Genomic DNA, 17,626 nt, shown 5'->3' with positions numbered 1-17,626 from the left:
ATATACGCCTGAAAAGGCTTTTACATAAAAGTGATACATGATGCAGTGTACATAGGAGAGTATCTGTATTATACAGGAGATACTGACAGTAAATAGATGTAATCCATTGTAAAGTAGGTACAAAATACACAATTGTGAAATTGTGATTACAAGTATAATGAGAAAATATTAATAAATAATGAAAAAAAAAATAATATGACTAATTTACCAACGCTACTCTAATTTGTAGGATTCGACAAAGTGTTGGTATAGATTATGCTTAATTCTATAAATGGAGTCAATAAATAAATCAATAGCACCCCCATACTTGTTGCCCAGATCATGCATCTTATTGGTCAGTGAGTGTGTCTGATAGTTGGTCGTGTATGTATTGCAGAAGAATGTTATGTTTGTCTTGTATTCCTAGTCGGCACATGGAATTTAATAGTGGCAACGATGGCAGGACCATCAATTAAGTTGTTAATCCACAAAATCCTTTACAAATTTCATGCCGATTCATCAGTTTCACGTTAGTAATATGAGTTTCCGAACACCGTGTATAGTAGGTACCTAAGTATGGTAAACAGACTCAAATTGAAACAGGATAATTGATAACATTCAACGTTTAATAATGTTTTGTTCCGTGTGTAGGTTCCTAGGGAATTAACAACATTAATAAAATATGTGTTCAAAACTATTGGCATTTTTTAAAATGATTTTTCAGCAGCACCTATCTAAAAATTAGATTACAGGATAAATTAATTTAATCCATTGACAAATAAAGAAAATACGTTGAAGTCAGACAGTGGCATAACCTCTCTTCACACATCCACACATGCATACAAGTCCGAACGACACAAGTCGCTTATTTAGGTATGTTGTTGTTTATTTTATTCGACAGCGCTGTTCCGTCTCTAGCGGCCTGTGCCGTGCTCAGTGCTCGGCCGGTTCAGTGTAAGTTCCACCGCCTCAAACACTGCGCCGCGAACGCTTCGATAAAACACCGAAAGTTACACCAAAATCAATCAAGTACTTGCCGAATTACAGACGAATTAATAAAACAAAAAAAACAAACGCCATCTTTGAAACGGCGATCGCGCCAAAACTCAATCATTCAAATTCGCGCGGTAGAATACTTCAACTGTCACTTTCGGGCCTTTCGGCGGGAAGAAATTGAACGATTTTACAATATGATTAGTGTCATTACAATGCCAGCAATTATTTATGATTGTTTTATGGTCGTTGCTTCATATTCGATCTGATTGTAGTATTATTCATCATGTCGGAGAGTACGACAAATTAATTATACTAGAGCGAATGCCGCCTCCGGCTGATCTGAGAAATGACAAGACAACAAGAGAGTCTAGCTTGAAACTTTGCAAAACTAATACAAATTCGGACATTAGTCTATTTATAGATGCTTTCGTTAGCATTTTGCAATTGAAATATCTTCTCATCAATCAAGACATTATAGAAAGTTGAAAATAATGACAATGTTTGATAAAATTTTGTTTTAAAATCGATTTGAAGTGTTTTTTGTCGTTTTTTTCGTGATTTTTTCACACACATCGAATGGCGGATCACTTATCTCGTGTTCGCGAATATTTTCGTCGTTTTTGGTCGGCTCTTTATCTGAGAAGTGCGTACAGCCGTTATCTATGGCCTAAGTTTGTGCACATTTTTCCCGTGTCTATTGGTGTGTGAGTGAACGCACACGGGCATGAATTGTTTGTTTAAGAAGTTACCCACACATACACGGGGCTATTTTGACATTGCTTATTTGTTTTACACTCACAACTGAAGTTAGTGTGCTGTGTATTATGTGGTGTGACGCAATGAAACGGTACGGACGTTAGTTCCTGGAGGGTAATTATAATTATGAATCGTTCGATTTTTTAAATTTCGTTTTTAAACATTCAAATGGAAGAGGAACGGAATTTTAATAAACATTCAAGAAACATACATATACACTAGAATACTTCCCTACCTAACTTCAAATTAAACTTAATTTTCAAACTGAATAGGCGTCGAATTCTAATACAAATCCAAGTACCTACCTACCTAAAGAGCCTAAAATTATTTCGGAGAATCTATTCGTTCTATTTTTTGAATATCAATTTTACACTTTCCAAATGAAAAGGCGCGAAATTCAAATAAATATGAATTTATCATTTTAGTACCTACCTACAACTAACTTAAAATTTGACGCTCATTGTGTGTTCGATTTTTAAACTTTCAAAGTAAAAAAGTCGTGGACTTCTAATACATACTTACACATAGATAAATTATTTTAGAACCTACCTACTTAAATAACTAGGTAGGCTTTATAAATTTCAGTGTATTTTGTCACATGTTAAATTTTTGTTTTAAAATGGCGGAAAATCAGTGGTGGCATAGGATTATTTACCAAAGGAGTGACTAGTGACTGACTAGCCATCAGAAGTGGTGTTTGGGACGTTTGTTTGTTAAGTGTTGCCAGTGTTGGTGAGGTGAAGTGTTCACAGTGAAGTGCGGCAGGATTTACCCAAAGAACTGGAGGCAACACTGAGGCTGCAATAAGGGTAATCCCCATACACTTATAATAATTATTTGAACCACCAGCTGTCTTGTACCCGGCTTGCTCGGGGACTTATGAATATAATATTACTGTATTAAATAACAGTACACGTCCAATAAATTAAGAACAAACTTACGGATATTGCGTTTGTATTTTATTTATATGGATGTAACTTCGTTACCTTTTTCTTCTTAAGAGGAAGCTACAAGCCAAAAATGTGTATATTCTTGGTATTCCTTATATTGTAGGTAATAGACATTAAAATCGCTTGACAAACGGAGCCTAGAAACGTTAGATTTCAAGCACAAAACTGGTTTTTATTTATTTTGTAAATAATTTTATAAGAAAGAAAAAAAGTTAATCAAGTCAAACTGTCACAGATAATCTTAGCTATAATACTATATTTTTAAAAAGTTGTTTCCTTTTTGCGTTCATACATTTCTATTGTAAAAACATATTTTTTAGTATGTTACATTTATATTTTTTACTGAGTAATTTATTTTTTTTATTTGTATTCTACTCAAGCGAAATGATAGGAAAACCTTCAATTTATCTAAAGCATATTTTTTGGTATTCATAATGTACACCAATTCGTTATAAAGATTAATTGAAAATAGTGATTTGGCATTAAGCTTCGCCTTAATCAAGTAGGTAGTTACCCAGGTATTTAAGTAAATACAAATATTATCATTTCGGAGGAAATTTTGGTTTCGATTTATTAAATACTAACTGACGTGTAAAAGTTTCGGGGTAAAGTTTTGAGGTTATGAATTCTATAGTTAAAAGTTTACTTTTTATAAGTTTTTATTTCACGTGATCAATGATCATGCCATGTTTTTCTCGGGCGTCACCGACTTCCACCATTCACTACCGTATATCACATAGTTAATACATCAAAATTCTACATTATATTGCCTTTAATGAAACTCTATATCCCATTCTAGTGCACAAACAGTGTCCAGTAGTTGTGGAGACTATAAGGCACAAACAAAAATCTACTCAAGGGAAACGATAGGAGAACCTTCAATTTATCTAAAGCATATTTTTTTTGGTATTCATAATGTACACTAGCCTAGTCCTCCATCATTGCACAAGCAACTTTTTCCCTCTATAATGAAGGCAGTAAGAGTAATTTTGACGGGCTCCGTGGTCGGAGGGTAATGCTCTCGACTAGCAATCCGAAGGTCGCGGGCTCGAATCTCGGCGTGCGCAAGTAAATTTTATTTGATGAATTTAATGATTTATTTAGCTAAAATAATATATAGTATATTTGCGTCATGTTCTAGGGTGGAAGATACTCTCAGTATCGCCCTGGTGTAAGAACACCATTCGTGACTTCCCCACCTTGATCTTCCCTATCTCCTTCCCCTCACCACTACCTTCAGCCTCACAACATACCCCAATTGGGGATGCATAAGTCCCACTGCAGAGGAGAAGTTGGGACTCTTGTGCGGTATTCATATTAAGAAAAAGATGTTTGGTCAGTGAGAGATGTGCCGAAAACGAATAATTACTTCGGACTTTACGTGATGTGACCTCATTGCGAAAAAATAAATAGGTGTGAAATCACATAGGATCAATAACAACGATATTACAGCTTGACACACTTACCTTTGTAGTATTCAAATATTTTATAACTTTTAAATCAGAGGTTCCCAAAGTGGTCTATAACCCCCAGGGGTCGATTATCTCGGGGTCCAGGTCAGCGAGAAACAAATTTGAGGAGTCCACGAGATTCAAATGGAAGCTACAAGCCAAAAATGTGTATATTATTGATATACCTTATATTTTAGGTAGTAGGCATTAAAATCACTTGGCAAATGGAGTCTAGAAACGTTCGATTTCAAGCACAAAACTGGTTTTTAGTTATTTTATAAATAATTTTATAAGAAAGAAAGAAAAGTTAATCAAGTGAAACTGTCACAGATAATCTTGGCTATAATACTGTTTTTTTTTTAAAGTTGTTTCCTTCACGCGTTCGTACATTTCTATTGAAAAAAGTGAATTTTCAGTTAAAAATTTTTTTATTGAGTAATTTATTATTTTATTTGTATTCTACTCAAGCGAAACGATAGGAAAACCTTCAATTTATCTAAAGCATTTTTTTTGGTATTCATAATGTACACCAATTCGTTATAAAGATTAATCAAAATAGTGATTTAGCATTAAGCTTCGCCTTACATCAAGTCATCAACATTCAGGAGTTCCGTAAGATACAATACACCTAATACAAATAACACAGTAATAATAGACTGAGAAATTTTTATTTTTTAAATATTTTTCATATTATTTTTTATTAATAACAAAAAGATACACGAATTACAAATAAATATAGTACAGTTATTAATTACATCATATGATTTAATGTACCCCCATAAATAAGCAGGGCTTGTGTGTATGGGGTGAGTTATTATATTGATTTAAATTTGATATTTATTTATTTATTCAATCGCCATATAACGCTTTTACAATACAGTGATATTCGAATTACAAGCGTACAGTAGTAAACAAAATAATAATAGCAATAAATTAAAGAACAATTAATGTTTACAAAAAAACACTATTGCAAGTGATGCATTTATTTATATAAGTGTTGTAAGACAATGCCTAATTCAAAAGAAATACAGGGTTTTCCAATAAGAGGTGTTATATTGCTATTCAATCGAAATAAAAACAATGGTTTCGTTGCTTGTGTGGCACGTAACGCCGTCTTGTTGAAAGTAAACGTTATCCAGATCAATACCATCCAATTCCGGCCATGAAAAATCATTAATCATCTCTCGATAGCGCAATCCATTCACCGTAACTGTTGCTCCAGCCTCATTTTCGAAAAAGTAAGGTCCAATGACTCCGCCGGACCATAAACCGCACCAAACAGTTACACGTTGAGAATAAAGAGGCTTTTCAACAATAACTCTTGGGTTTTCCGAGCCCCAGATGCGACAATTTTGCTTGTTGACGAAGCCACCAAGGTGGAAGTGGGCCTCATCACTCAAGATGATTTGCATTTGCATTTGCATTTCAAGTGAATTTTAATAATTACAATGCGTTGTCGAAGCGTGTATCGTTTCATTTTTATTAATGGCGTAGTTTTTACTTGTCAAATGTCAAAAAATGACAGCTTTAAAAGTAACATCTACCGAAATAGCGGGCTATTCAAAATAACACCTCTTATTGGAAAACCCTGTATATACCAGTGTAACAATAGTTGAACTACTTTATACTAGGTTTCTATAAAACCTGCCAAAAGTGGAAGTATATACTTTGATAATATGATTCAGTTCAAGTGTTCAGAATACTTTTTAAGGTGACTTTTAAATTATTTTGTGTTTGTATTTATGTTTCTATTTTTTCTGGTAATGAGTTAAAATAATTAACTCTTTTATTTATTTATTTATTTATTTTTTAATTTTTTTTTTTTTTATTTATTTTTTTATTTTTTTTTATTTTTTTTATTGGAAATTTATTTGATACATACAGGTAGATATTTAATTATACAAAATATAAGGCAGTAACAAAAAGATTGAACTGTCCTATTGTTTTTTTACATTTCGGAGTAGGAAGTATTGACGTTTGTTCAAAATTTCTGTTATTTTTAAAGGGTGCAACTTTATTTTGAAAATTATTTTTATAAATTTGTAATGTTGCATGGTAGAACTATAGTGTAATTAATTTTCCGACCTTAACTTGTTTGAATAAATGTTCGGACGAAAATGAATAGGGTTTTTTAAAAATTGTTTTTATTATTAGTTTTTGTGATATGTAAACTTATTTGATATTTGTAATTTTATATTTCGTAAAATTGTTTATTTTATTATATATAAATATAGTCCACGTTCCTTTTCTTGTCAGAATTAATATATTCAAGCAAAACATTGCACATTGGATGTTGCGAATTTTCCTAGTTCCTTGACTTGTTTTTGAAAAACGTCCAGGTAGCCCAGTCAATGAAGGTTTTGTGTCGGAACTAATTCCCCGGAAGCTGAATTTTTCACAGATGTTAGAAGACCTTTAAACATGTATTTTTACAAAAGTCCCCGACTTTCCCCGTTGTGCTTCCTTCCCCACCCCCTCTTGAATATATTTTTCAAAGCCTTTCGGAATACGCTAATATCTCCTTAATGGTTTTATTAAATCAGATTATTTATTTTTTGTTTAGTTTTTAATTAGTTGTTCTAAAAAATTGTATTCTTTCATTTTTGCGAGAAAAGCTATACAATCTCTACAATTTATTAGTAAAGGAAAAATATGAGTTTTTAAAATAGTATTTCAGAATATATTTGCACATAACTTTTTTCTGAGCCTGTTAACGAAAAAAAATAAATCAACAAAACTTGTAGACAATATTTTTAGCTATAAAATAATGTATATAATGATGGGTTTTAATTTATAATAAGGCACGTAGGCTGAATAAGGAGCACGGCGCGCGGCAGCGGCTCGAACGCGCAGCGGTTCGCGGCGCAGCGAGAAATTACAAAAACCTAAGGAAAGTAATGATTAATTCATGTGTTTGCTTTATTTTTATAACAAATTCATCTAAAGTTGAAGAGTTTTATTGTTATTTACCAGTTTTAGTTCGGAGGGGGGGGGGGGATATAAATATTTTCCCCTACCCAATGAAGCGCTTTCATTATCCACCAACCGCCGTGCCCTGGTCTGGCTAAACAGTCGTATTATGTTGTATGATTGTAACTTATTATTTAAATAAAGTTATGTGAAAGAAGCCAAAAATACCTAAGACAGCGTGGGATTACCCTTTCATCACATTAAAATATTGCAGACTTATGTTATGGCGAAGTTCTGAAAAATCTTTTGTGGAAATTCTCACTTGTTTTATTATGTGCACTTATCAACAATAAAATACCGAAACAACAAATCACTTAAAATAGTGCATAGATCTAAAATGGTTTACTTTCAAACAAGCTTCTTAAAATATTATAATGACAAAACGGTTTGTAAATTATATACTTATCAATATTATCTATGACAAAATTAGGCAAATATTCAAATAATTTTCTAGTCAAGGGAGTCTTCCATTTCTTCGTCATACTGGGGTGTGTTCAGACATGATAATCCGTTACAGTTGTCGCACATGGCAGAGTAGGTAAATCCAGATGTTCTGCAGCCACAGTAATTTCCACATCCAGACTTGCAGGAACAGGACACCAAAGAAATAAGGTCGTCAGGAGCAAATGGTTTCATAAATTTCTTCTTTCCACCATTTTCATTTACATTTTCATACCTCCATCCCCAGTTTATAGGGTTTAGTTTGTTTCCTAACCAAAACTGTACTTGCAAATAAACTCTCAACAAATTTTGATGACACTATTCTGAAGTCGGTGGTAGTTTTGCCAAGTCAAATTTAGATTTAAAAGCTGATTTTGTCGTTAGTCTGGTAAACTTATAGTATCGAGCTTCGTTTAAATTAGAGAAGCTACCAAGACCATACATGGCGAGAGCGAATTTTTCTCCATTTTGCAACAAGTTCTCTTCAGTTGCATCTTTTTTCCAGAAATGCCTCAGCTGCGCGTTTTGCTTCGGGATTGTTTTTCATCATGTCAATAGCTTTTAGCTTTCCTAACCCATATAAAGGTGAGGTCGTATCACAGCCCGTAATAGTGCGTAAATAGCATGTGATTTAGAATATATTTATGTATCATTAAAGGTTTCTTTATGATGTAGAAAGTTCTTGAAGGGGCCTTTCCACCAACATCTTTACAGAAAAAAATAGATTTTCCTTCAGGAGCAAGACTTAAAAATAATACCAAAAGATCACTATCCGTGCCAACAACAATCAATTTTGAGAAGATGTTGAGTTTTTCGATGCCGGTTAGTACAGTGTCAATATGTATCACCTGCGGCCGTGACTGTTTTCAAAACAGATTCACTAAATTCATGACATAGTACTTCAATCATTATTTTTGTTGTTATTCTTATTAGATAAGAAAGCTTCCTTCTTAGTCAAACAACGTGTAGTGAAGTTTAATCCAATATCGCATGATGAGTTGTTAGCCGACCTTCGTCTTTGCTCTTCATATTTTACAGTTGGTTCTTCAGGGTATCCATCGAAAACGACAATAGAATATTTGCCAAATATAGTATGGACGAAACGTGAGTATTATTTAATGATGTCTCCGTAAGAAGTTTCAGTTTCCCAAACAACAGAGTGTAGGAGGTATCTCCCATCGATGACTATAGCAGCATTTTCCAAATTAACTTCGTCATGAATACTTTCGCTAAATACTTTCGCCATACATGATTTTGTTCCTTTACGAAGGAAGACTTCATCAAAAATAGACGGGGGTCTTGAAGCCAATTCATATCCTAAGTAGGTCTAAAGCTTGCTAGGACTATCACTAATGCACAGTATTCTGTTAAATAACTGCTGGGGGTTTACTGCAACTTGTCTCGTCCTAACACTTGCGGATTTGAATCTTGCTGGGTAGTCACCATGTCTTTCCTTTTCAGTCTTATATATCCAAAATTACATCCTTTCATTTTTTGAACAGCTGCCAGGCCCACCTCATAAGCATTATCACAATTGACACTATTATCTGAAACAAACCCTAAAGATAAAGACATCAACTCCCCTGAGAGCTTGGCGAACGGGCTGTGCTGTCTTTGCCATGATGTATATTTTCCTATATCTAGCTCACCCCTTTTCTTCCGTGATTCACGCAGCTCAACATGATGTTCACTAAAATCAAATTCTATACCTATGAATTCTTCAATGCTCTCTTGCACTTTCACGCAGTAAGTGATTCCAAGTTTCCACTTTGACAAAGCGCTGTCAGTGATTCCGCGCCCATGTGTCAAACCGCCAACTGACTTCATTGGTCGCATGAGACACTGCTCGATGATGATGTCCGTCCACGTACCGGACCAATATCTGTCGCTTCTTCTTATTATAAAGTACCCATTTTTAGTGAATAGTTTATATTATTCTTTGGTTATTCTTGATTCGAGTTGTAACATACTTTGAACGTACATATGTGCTGATTTTGCGTATGGTAAATGTCCTGCCGAGTTGAAAAATGGAAGCATATCAACAATAGTATTTAGGTGCATTTTCCGATTCCCGGACTTCTCTGCAAATATAAATCTAAGCATGAGGTCGATGCAATGTAGAAGGTAAAGCCACAACTTGGCAGTCCTACTCGATGATTCCTTAATCCTGTCTTCACTTGCTTCAGTATATGGAATCGTCTCTTTTAGATTGTCATCATTATTAAACTCCTCCATATCTTTTTTCCGCGTAACTAAATCTTGATACATATTTCTATTTGTCTTAATTTACCATCAATATCTTGGTAGTCTTCTCTCATTACGTGGAAAAGAGACGCTGCTGTTTAAGTGTAGGCTCTGTTTGCCCGAGAATATTAATACCCACATGCTCCAGGGACTTGTGAGGACGCGTAAACTGATTCTCAAAGATTTCCCACATACTTTTATTTAAATAATAAGTTACAAACAATCATACAACATAATATGACTGTTTAGCCAGACCGGGGCACGGCGGTTGGTGGATAATGAAAGCGCTTCATTGGGTAGGGGAAAATATTTATATTCCCCCCCCCCCTCCGAACTAAAACTGGTAAATAACAATAAAACTCTTCAACTTTAGATGAATTTGTTATAAAAATAAAGCAAACACATGAATTAATCATTACTTTACTTAGGTTTTTGTAATTTCTCGCTGCGCCACGAACCGCTGCGCGTTCGAGCCGCTGCCGCGCGCCGTGCTCCTTATTCAGCCTACGTGCCTTATTATAAATTAAAACCCATCATTATATACATTATTTTATAGCTAAAAATATTGTCTACAAGTTTTGTTGATTTATTTTTTTTCGTTAACAGGCTCAGAAAAAAGTTATGTGCAAATATATTCTGAAATACTATTTTAAAAACTCATATTTTTCCTTTACTAATAAATTGTAGAGATTGTATATCTTTTCTCGCAAAAATGAAAGAATACAATTTTTTAGAACAACTAATTAAAAACTAAACAAAAAATAAATAATCTGATTTAATAAAACCATTAAGGAGATATTAGCGTATTCCGAAAGGCTTTGAAAAATATATTCAAGAGGGGGTGGGGAAGGAAGCACAAGGGGGAAAGTCGGGGACTTTTGTAAAAATACATGTTTAAAGGTCTTCTAACATCTGTGAGAAATTCAGCTTCCGGGGAATTAGTTCCGACATTGGGTCTTTTTTTCCCTTCATTGACTGGGCTAAGGGTAATGACGTTTTGATCTACGTTCAACATTTAAGGCGATGCCATACGTAGTAATGCAAAATCATGTGTTTTTGGTTTGAAAATTTGGTCGCCTAGAAATGTTTCAGATGCTTTAATTAAATACTGTGAGTAGAATACATCTTGGCCTTTAAAATAATCGACTGTATTTTTTTATAAGTCTTTCAATAAACCCAGAAAAAAATAAAGTAAAAGGCCTATACAAAATGTTTTAAAGTTCAAAATCTCCTATTTACGAACCCATTTTCAGTTATGATTTTATTGTATAATGTTTCAAATTAAGTTATTTATAAAATGATCGAAAAAAAATTGAATATTTATGCCTGAACATCCACAAAATAAAATAAAAGGCACTTTTTGGCCATGTTTTTTTCTTGCATAAATCAAAACAGGCAGATGGTGTTAAGCGGGAATTTAAACCTTATCGCCATCTACGTAAGGGTTGTTATTGATAGCGGCTCAATTTAAAATATTACACGACGTAGGGCATCGCCTTAAATGTACTTCACACAGACTTGGAAACTAAGTTTTAGAACATTTCCACTATGGAAATGGATCGTTGAAGAATCGAATATCATATGATAAGAAGAACTAACAAAGAAATTGGGGCAGTACTAGCTACAGAAAGAAATTCCCGTTGCTTGTCCTGCTTCATTTTCATTTGGCGTTTTACCTCACAAGGGCGCCCCTGTCTGCACAATGTTAAGACAGAGGAACTATACCGCCACCCGGTTGTTGGGCAGGCAAGGGAAGGGAATCTAATAGGTTTAGAAAAAATCCAATATTCGGCAGGCAGGGGGTCTGCGGAAAAAAATATTTGCCAAATGGTCTGGGGCAAAAAAGTTTGTGAACCTCTGCTTTAAATCTATACCTATTAGCGACGCTCCCGATTGCAAACACTGTGAGCGTATTAATTTAATTAAGAGGAACAGGGTCTGGCCTTTTTCATACAAAACTAAAATAATAATAATAATAATGTTTATTTCAGCTGGACAGAGCGGTGTGCAATGCTCTGCCTGTCATAAAAGTTTACATTTAAGTTAATACATAAAAAATCAATAAACAAATAAATAAAAAAAATAATAAATTGATCAACACATTAGGACTTATGGTGGCTTGAGTGAAATTCTCCATCTCTGGTGTAGAGGTGCTCCCTGCCACTGGGCAACGGCCTGGACAAGAGTGTTGTCCGATCTCTGGTATCGCTGACTCGTCCCAGCTATTCTGTGGCGCATCAAAGCAGCGAACCCATGCACCCTTCCTTCGGTGAACATCTGTGAGGCGCTGCATCGCCAGGGGAGGCCAAATAGGGCTCTGTATGCGTGGCTGTACTGTACTCGGAGTGTGTTCATGACGCCTTGTGTGTATGTCGTCCATAGCTCGCTAGTGTAGAAGCTCATAGAGTACGTTTGGAAAAGTTGCTTCTTCACTGGAGGACTGCACTTGTTGAATCTTCTGGCAAGCATGTTAGCTCGCACACTATGTACTCTTCTTTGGCGTTCTATCTCTTTCTATGTAATAGGTGTGTTGAATTATCATTTCGATGAGTTATGATGGAACCAAATTTCATTATAATTGCATTATATGTTTTTTAAATTATCATTAACTCGCAAAAAATTGTCACAAATAAAATCGTGAAAATTTCATCAAATCCAAATTCAAGTTTTATTTGAAGATGGCCGCGCAGCCGTCCTTTACCCAATGCTTCGGTCAGCGTTAGAGTGTCTATCATCAGGACAAATGTGTAGATGGTGGTAAAGAGTCTTCTGTTTATGTATTAGTTATAGTTAAATTAGTGTGGTTTTCGGCGTTTAGTTTTGGTGTAGCCGTACAAAAAATTTGTAACCTAAGAATATTATTTTTCTTTCAGTGACTGTATTTTTGTGTCCCAGCTTCCCGGAGCCAGAGTAACTATGATATGGCAGTTTGGGGGTATGTTTGAGGCATGATAAATAAGAATGACATAAACAAGAGCAAGGTGGGGAAGTACCTGGTTATTAAGATCTGGTCACTGAAATTGGCTTCAGCCATTTCAAGCAATATTTCATTTCTGAATGTATCTACCGTTACATTGAACTTTTGACAACTACAGCCCTTTTGTCTTTACCCACATATGTAAGTGTGCCGAGTAGAGATTACAAAAACTCTTACAATCAGGAATTAGTGTATAGGACGGCCTGGAGGCTCTGTTCTCTTTGTTAAACTCTCAAAATCTCTCTCAGATTCTCGAAACCTCACGGTACCTTGTACTTGGTGCTCACCATGGAGGGGCGACCCTATATACTGGTACTACAGACATCTTTCGGATAAGTCTATATCTAAGGTCTATTCTACACTAAAGCCATCTATGTATTTAACTGTCACGTTATTTTTTTGAACCATTTAAGAATTTTGAAAAGTGAAATTTAAATCAATTCGTTCCTTTCCAAACAATTTATAGCTACAAGTGGTGTACCACAGGGGTCTCATTTAGGCCCAATATTATTTTTACTGTTTATAAACGTTAATTAATTGTTAATATATTTGATAACGATATAATTGTATTACTTTTTGCAGACGATTTACAAATATTTAAAAAAGTGAAAATCGTTGAAGATTGTATCAGTCTAAAAAATAACTTAAACAGGTTAATTAATTGGTGCTCTCTAAATAAACTTTATCTCAATATAAATAAGTGCCATTCAATAAGATTTTACAAAATAAGTCAACCAATTATTTATTCATATGAACTTAATAACTAAATTCTTACCTTTGTCGAAGAAATTAATGAACTGGGCATCATTTTCGACTCTAAATTAAACTTTATATCTCACATAAACTCAATTAACAACAAGGGAATGAAAATGCTTGAATTCATTCTTCTAAACACCAGCGCCTTCAGAAATATTTCTACGTTGAAAATTTTAAATACATCTTTAGTTCGAAGTTTAGTCGCATATAACTCCTCGATCTGGTCCCCCCATTATAAAATACATTCAGATTCAATAGAAAAAAATTAACACAAATTCCTAAGACACATTAATTTTAAACTCGATATTGCCATTGAAAGTACTATAATTACTTAATAGGAAGCTACACGCCAAAAATGCGTATATTCTTGGTATACCTTATATTGCAGGTAATAGGCATTAAAATCGCTTGACAAACGCAGTCTAGAAACGTTCGATTTCAAGCACGAAACAGGTTTTTATTTATTTTGTAAATAATTTTATAAGAAAGCAAAAAAGTTAATCAAGTGAAACTGTCACAGAAAATCTTAGCTATAATACTGTATTTTTTAAGGTTGTTTCCTTTATGCGTTCATACATTTATATTGGAAAAATATTTTTTTTAGTATGTTACATTTATATTTTTTATTGAGTTATTATTTTTTTATTTGTATTCTACTCAAGAGAAACGATAGGAAAACCTTCAATTTATCTAAAGCATATTTTTTGGTATTCATAATGTAGAGCAATTCGTTATAAAGATTAATCAAAATATTGATTTAGCATTAAGCTTAGCCTTAATGAAAAAATTAAATTTATTAAAACTCTCAGATCGAAAAATTATATCCGACTTAATAAATAATAATAATTGGACAATTTTTATAGCGCCGCTTTTGTGAGTTATCACCTCAGGGGCGCTTTACAGTTGATGCAGGTATTACAAAAAATATAAATATTACCAAAATATAGTGAGTTAACCCTTAACTGCATAGTGTAACACATCTGATATAATTAGCTTTTTTTATTTTTTTTTCATTTTGACATCTGTTGGTGGGTTTTGGTATTACAGTATTGTTTTTACATTATTTCTGCATAATAATGTTGTCGAAAAATTACAATAGATTACACACAATAATTTGAAATTTTGATTTTAAACTTGAGAGTTGGAGGTTACAGATTGTGTGCATTTTGATGTCCAGTATTATATCAAAATATAGTGTTTTTTCGACGTGTTGGATCGTAATTATATTATTTCACAAATAATAAGGTACGTTTATGTGTTTTAAATATAAATTTTATGTGTATTATGTATTTTGACAGTCTAAATTTGACAAAACGTTATTATATCATATATGTAACACTATGCACTGAGACCACTACAGTGGTCTACACTTATCTGACAGTGACGATGGAATGGATTTTACGGATGATGACAGTATAGCTGATGAAAATTATTGCGCCGTAGAAAATTACGATTCAGGTGATCAAAGTGAACCTGAAGATATCCACTTGGGAGATGGAGACGTTGAGAATCATCTACAAAATAATGTTGACGGTGATAATGTTTTATCTAGTCGCCAAACTTATATTACAACGACAACGCCCGTTTCGTCTACTTCAAAAGTTTTGAAATCGTCAATTTTGTGGAGAAAAAAAACCTGCAGCTTGAAGACTCCGACATGGAATTTACAGGAAACAGGCAATTGCCCTTGGATTTGATGGAATCGGAAACCCCATTCGATTTTTTTAAATATTTTTTTACAGATGCTATTATCAATAAAATACTAGAACAGTCAAATCTCTACGCTCTGCAAAAAGATGTTTCAAGACCTGCAAATATTACTACGACTGATTTGCATAGATTTATCGGAATATGTATTTATTCCTCTTTGATGCGTGGACTAAATATTCGGTCCCACTGGTCCAGTGATTTGTATTTTGAACCAATAGCATCAACAATGACTGTCAACCGATTTGATAAAATACGTCAATTTATCCATTTCAACGACAAAACACTTACCGAGAGAAAATCCAGCTCATAATCGTCTTTTTAAAATCAGACCTCTACTCACGGACTTAAATCAAAGATTTGCATCAATTCCAATTGAAAAATATATTTGCGTTGATGAACAAATGTGTTCAACTAAAGCAAGAAGTTATATGAAACGGTACATGCCCATGAAACCCCACAAATGGGGTTCTAAACTTTTTGTATTGAGTGGCGTATCTGGTTACGCTTATAATTTTGAATTTTATTCTGGACAAGAGAATTGCTTGCCAAGACTTGAAAGTGAACCAGACTTGGGAGCCTATGGAAATATTATTGAGCATCTATCTGCAATGGTCTGACGTACTGCCACTGCCAAAAGTACAAAGTCCCTCTATGTTTTAATAAGAACAAAAACTGTTTTACGGCATTTCATTTAAATTAATACTTTCCCCTGTTTTTATTTGTCTTCATTTTATAAGTCATTAATAAGTTCGCTTTATTCACTGATAATTATTTTTGTAACATTAGGTAAGAGCATTTTTTAAGACATGGATGCATAGTGTTTCACATATGATATAATAACGTTTTTCTCAAAATAAACAGAATTTATGGATAAATATTTTTTTAATTATTTTTCCCTATTTTTAATTTATAAAAAGAATGCAAAAATATATATTTTTTTTAAATAAAAAAAGTCATGCATTTAAGGGTTAAGTAAAATAGAATGAAGAACAGGAACAGGTGACATGAAGATATAAGATGGATACTCTGCAGCAAGAATCCGAGGTGGTGAAGAAACTTGACCAGCTGCTGATCAGCGAGAGAGTCCACCAACAGTGCCAACACGAGGTTCGTCATCCATCCAGGTATGAGTCTGCTGCCAATAAAGCGCTGACACAATATCCTCACATAGATAACACACCTTGGTAGCACCGCTGTGACGTTCGACGAAGATAGAAGATGGAAACTCTGCATCAAGAATCCTAGGTGGTGAAGAAACTGGACCAGCTGCGGTAGCGAGAGAGACTACCGCGTCCACCAACAGTGCCAGCACGAGGTTCGTCATCCGTCCAGGTATGTGTCTGCTGCTAATAAAGCGCTGACATGTGTCTGTTGCTATTAAAAAGCGTTGACATAATATCCTCACATAGATAACAGACCTTGGCAGCACCGCTGTGACGTTTGATCAGTCCATCATATCTAGTCTCTATTAATAATAATAATAATAATATTTGGACGATTTATATAACGCCGCTCTTGTGCAAAACCACCTTATCTCTCCTAGTCTATTTTAGTCTCTTCTAGTCACTTCGTAGCTATCCATGCCACTTAGTGCATCTTCTCGACCCTTTTAGACTCTTTCCTGGCTCTAATACCTAAATAAACACCAACAAAAATTAAAAAAAAAAAAAAAAACATCACAATTTTTTCTATTGTGTCGTGATCCAACGATTTCATACCTCTGTCTCAGACCTATAGGGCTCGCTTATCGCAGGCTATCATAAACAAAATCTTGAACCAAAATCAAAGTGAAGTGTATGTATGTCATCTGAAACAAAACAAAAAACAAAAACAAAAATTTTAAACAAAATATGGCTTATCTGTTGTCTAGGTAGATATCCTCGGTTGAAGAGGTCCCGCAAATCCCAAACTAATGACACCACTTGACACTTGAGGGGCCAAGCTCCGGTCGCATTGAGAGTCTTTGTTCTGGCTTCACTTTCCAAATTTTATCGGTTTAAAATGCTATAATAATTGCGAATTCCGGCTAAACGGTAAAAGTTACGCACATTTCGTGAAATAGGAAGGTAAGCACTATATAAAACACTTGTGCTGAACATTTTTCAGCAATCTCTGAGCAAGGGAAACCTTCTGAAAGGATTAAACAAACCGGAGCGGTTAAAACACTCGTATTTATGTTAAAAATTGTAAATGGTAGTGTTGACAGCCTTGATTTAATTAACCTCATTGAATTTCATGTACCCATAAGAGCTACTCGTTCTAAAACCCTCTTTAATTGTAACAATTCCAAGACTGATCATTTCAAACACTCGCTTGTACCTAGATTACATGAAGTTAGTAATAGGTACGCAGATGAAGCAGATCTGCTTAACTGCACAGAAGCTAGATACAAGAAG

At 34.2% G+C, this 17,626-nt stretch overlaps 1 protein-coding gene across 8 annotated transcripts in view; it reads left to right on the top strand.

Annotated features, from left to right (window-relative positions):
• Nucleotides 1-880: 880 nt before the first annotated feature.
• The window catches only part of LOC149409807 (uncharacterized), a 174,999-nt gene continuing 158,253 nt past the window's right edge, over nt 881-17,626 (top strand). For 2 of the 8 annotated variants that reach the window (XM_089649300.1, XM_089649292.1), the window contains exons 1-2: nt 1,032-1,845; nt 2,317-2,540. The gene's annotated coding sequence lies outside the window, so the exon portion shown is untranslated. Of the gene's footprint in view, nt 1,009-1,031; nt 1,846-2,296; nt 2,541-17,626 lie in introns of those variants that run through there. The other 6 variants (XM_089649297.1, XM_089649298.1, XM_089649293.1 and 3 more) reach the window with 6 other exon arrangements.

This window comes from Hesperophylax consimilis, chromosome 29 (genome assembly GCF_061612785.1).
Source record: "Hesperophylax consimilis isolate HC1 chromosome 29, BYU_Hcon_1.0, whole genome shotgun sequence".
NCBI classification, from domain to species: domain Eukaryota; kingdom Metazoa; phylum Arthropoda; class Insecta; order Trichoptera; family Limnephilidae; genus Hesperophylax; species Hesperophylax consimilis.
Note: the sequence above shows the minus strand (reverse complement) of the source record. Positions and strands in the feature narration are given on the sequence as shown.